Genomic DNA, 4,441 nt, shown 5'->3' with positions numbered 1-4,441 from the left:
GACTGATAATATCATTTGTCTAGTGTTATCAGAACTAAAATGCAAAACATGCAAATTAAAATACATGTACAAAATTTTACTTATTACAATCAAATTTCATTTATAGTTATCGTTATCTTCAAGTAATTAAGCATTTTTTATCTGTCTTTTCACACTTACTTTCACTATCGCTGATAATGCATAATCGTTATTGTTCTTAACCAGTGCTTTATATATTAAATTTTAATTTTAAAATTAAATAAAAAAAAGCAAATAAAAAATAATTTAATTTTTTTATTTGCTTAGTACAATATAGCCAGAATTGATGCAAAGTGGAGTCTACTGTATTTAACTCATATTTACTGTATGTTCAATGGGCAGAGCACTTTTTTGAATGTGTCAACCATTCCACTGTAAAATTGTGTATTTTTCAGATTTTTCACAAAAATAATGTGTGTTTGGAGAAAAATTTTTTCCCTCAGTAAAGTTTCCATTCAATTTGTGAAGTATTTTTTTGCTTAAGTGTAGCTATTGTAATTTTGATATAAAATAACAACTCAGTCATATCGAACAAATTTTGATGCAAACTTTAGACATCTTCAATCTCAATTTACAGAAATCCTACTTTATGAAAGAAGATGACCATATTAAAATGTCTTATAAACTCTTCTTAATTTTTTGGTCTTTTGACCCAGCTTCATGGGTCAAATTATTCAATTTAAGAATTCTTAAATTGAGAAACATCTAAATTCTTTTCTCGCATGTCTATTTTTAAAAGACTCTACCCATGAAAACAGATCAAGAGACCTGATGACAATACTACGTGAAAGTTTATAAAGTATTTTGATGGAATTAAAGCAGAATTTTCACACAAAAGCAAATTTTCCAGCCGTAAAAAAAAAATTAACTTATACTGGAACTAGAAAGAATTAAACAAATTACCACCTTTTTAAATATTCCAGCAAATAATTTAATGTCATAAGAACACTTTTGATTGTCTTTCCTTAAAAAAAATTAAAAAAAATCAAATGCACCAACATCAAGTTGCATATTTAACTTACCAGAAACATCATACCATTCTGCACCATTCACAACACCACCTTCAAAACTGTCATCCAAGCACACATTGCCATTGTGCATGTTGGGATGCTCTAACGCGTAGACTTCAGCCAGATGTCTAAAGACTTTGTCGTCGGGAGACACGCTCTTTGTTCCGGACACGCGATGAGAGACGGAGTCGTCGTAGGGATAACTGGCCACGACGGAACCACCGTGCAAATTAGCAGACAGGACGAACGGATTCTCCACGATCCACGTCATGACGGCCAGAGTCTCCGGCTCCCTGCCACGGTCTAAGGGGACCGTGCGATTAAACTGATCCGGAAAATTTCTATTCAAATCCACGCCGTGGGCATTCTCCCTGCCGGAATTTATTCCGGCACCGTAACAATCTCCTTCTACCGCCGCCTCGAATCCGTCGGGATTCACGGAGGGCATCAGATGAATGTCCGTCCCGTCAATCAGACGGGTCACTCTCTCGTCCTTATTATAGTTTTCCACTAGATACTTTGCCAAAAATATCAGCAACTGTCTACCCAGGGCCTCGTTGCCGTGCATATTGGCCACGTATTTGAACATGGGTTTTCCCAAATCTCGGAATTTCGGATTCCGAGCGATCTTGATGACGAATAGATCTCTACCTTGAACGCTTTTCCCGACACTATATACGTCCGTCAAATTAGGATGTTCCGAGTGTAATTTTTGTACAAATTCGGACAGTTCCGTATAATTTAAGTACTTAGAAATTTTAGAATAGTCGGCAATATCCAACTCACTTCCCAACGAAATCCTTAAAAGTAAACTGACAAGTATGCCACACACACACCTCGCCATTTTGTATACTTCCGGTAGTAGTATGGCGAGAGTGTAGCGAATATGACGTCACGAGCAGCTATCGCTACACGTCGCTTTCCGCTCGAGCTAAACTATCCTTTAACTCCATTTAACAGATATTTAAAATATAGCATTTTCTTATTTTCTAGGTGACTTTCAGAGTCATTTTAGAAAATTTAACCCTTCTTAATTTTTGCATAATATTTTTATCAACAGTCGCTTCGACGCTTTTATTTTTACAGAATAATATCGTATTATATACACAAGCGTCCATTTATGTGATTTAAAGCTGCTTTTCTTTGCTGCAGCGATCCCTTGCGGCAAACGTTTAGAAACGGTTCGCTACATTATAGCGCTTCATTTAGAAACGCTTTGCTGTATAGCGCTGCATAAAGAAACGCGACCTATATAAAATGTTACTTCTAGCTCGTTTTTGAGACGGGAGCGTCGTTTCGCCTGGATTTTCTGCGGTATTCACTCCTTTTGAATAATTTTATAATAATTTTTAGTGTATGGCTAGCTACACCCTGAATTATAATAATAATATAATTTGTCTAATTTTAATACATTTTATTTCTTGTTAAATTTTAATCATATTTTCAGTGATTTTTAGCGTTTTTCATGTGCCCAATGTCAGTGGTCCCGAAGTAAAACAAGCCATTTTTGGGTGTGCAAAAACAAGGGATATTTTTTAGGCTTTTTATGGTGATTTTTCAATTATTTTTGCATGTGCCCAATTGGTCTGGTCCAGAAATAGAAAGCCATTTTCAGGTGTATAAAAACAAGGGATTTTACAAGGTTTTGTTGGGATGGTCTTTTTTTTTTTTTTTTTTGGTGATTTTCAACCATTTTTTCATGTGCCCAATTTTTAGACGTCTGTATGTGTTAAGGTACTTTTAGGATCTTTGAAAAAAATCTGAATTTTCACTTGATTTTGATTGACTTTTGGTAAAATTTTGTGGATTTTTGATGAATTTCCTCGCGCCACTCAAAGTGGTCTAGAAGTAACATCTCATATACCAGTACTACTTCCAGTGGTAGAAAATTAAGTATATATAACTACGATAGTAACTTTTCGTACCATTTTAGAACTAATAATTTTTTCTTTTGCATTTTGGTCCGTTTTACCATTATTAAAAATAAATAAATTATATCAAAGTAATAGTTAAGTAAACACGTGACGTAAGTAATCAAAGTCTAAATGTAGGGTACGTTTGTTAATACCAGTCGCTCTGCGTCTCCATTACTAAGGGGGTGTGCTGATGTTTTTAGGCATTTAGGAATGATGGTGAAAGAAAGAAAGATGGCGGCGTCCGTACTATCGATATTATCGGATTGGAGGGATCTGTGATTTTAAAATATGCGTTTTTAGGGACAAAAGAAGGGTCCCAATCAGGGTCAGCCCTAGGGCGGTGCGAACGGTGCGACCGCATCGGGCGCCGTCATAGTGAAGGCGCCGAAAATGCAACGATAGATCGTCTGCGAAAAAATAAAACAATTGTAAACGTTCCAGAAACGTTGAAAATAGTTCATTTGACTGGACGTAAAAATTCTCTAATTAGTCTGGAAACGGGGGACCTAATTCTTGCATTTTGTGAAAACGGGTAAGATTGGCTATAATGTAATTATCTTAATCTTCACTATCGTTACTTTTTAAAAACCCAGCGAAGCGGGTCCTTGCAGCTAGATTCTAGATTACTTAGAAAAACAGTCTTTTATATATAAAAAACAAAAACTATATTACATACAAATGTACGAACAAATAAAAACCCAGCGAAGCGGGTCCTTGCAGCTAGTAACAAATAAAAATACACGAATTGCGCAAGGTCCGCGGCGCGGTCCAAAATGTCTTGTACAGTACACAATATTGTTAAGTCGACTGACAGTTCTTTGCCTCTCCCACGGATTCAACTGACTGCAAAGGATTACTCAGATACAGGTCATAAAATTGGGAGAGTTGTGTACAGGACATAGTTGCAATTGTTTAAGGCGTGAATTCGTCTGTGTCAATAGAGGAAGGATATCTTATCCTCATTCTAATAACACAGACAGGTAAACGAATAAAATGTTGTTGGTTATCACCAGGGGCGGACTGGCCATGTGGAAAAATGTGGAAAATTCCATATGAGCCGTATACAATTTGGGCCGTTTTTTTCTAAATATGTACATAATGTACCGTTTGGTTAAGTTTAGTTTTAAAAAATTCATTTATTTTTTTTTTTTGTTAAGTAAGGTAAATTTCAATTTTTAGGTATAATATAGGTATATGTGTAAGCCTGTATCATTTTACCCGGCCCTACCCGTATCCGAAGTTAAATTAGTTCGGCCGATCTGAGTCAAACACTACATTAGCCCGATTCGGCCCAAACAGAAAGCATCCTAGGAGAAAAATAATCAAAACTACCTTCTAAACAGAGAAAATTGGTCATTTGTTTACATTGCTAGAAACCGTTCACCACTCCTATGAATCTTAATGTTAAACTATAGAAATGCGAGTTATTACTTTTGTACCTAGCCACCAAAGCCATGATTGTAGTCATAACAAATTTAATGGCCGCTTATATTATTT

The 4,441-nt window shown here is 35.7% G+C and overlaps 1 pseudogene; it reads right to left on the bottom strand.

Moving 5' to 3' along the window:
* Positions 1-993: 993 nt before the first annotated feature.
* Positions 994-2,037, bottom strand: LOC111634975 (annotated as a pseudogene).
* Between the last annotated feature and the right edge of the window lie 2,404 nt (positions 2,038-4,441).

This window comes from Centruroides sculpturatus, unplaced genomic scaffold, assembly GCF_000671375.1.
Source record: "Centruroides sculpturatus isolate CEXI.00-Female unplaced genomic scaffold, Cexi_2.0 scaffold883, whole genome shotgun sequence".
NCBI classification, from domain to species: Eukaryota; Metazoa; Arthropoda; class Arachnida; order Scorpiones; family Buthidae; genus Centruroides; species Centruroides sculpturatus.
This window is presented reverse-complemented; position numbering and strand designations above follow the sequence as displayed.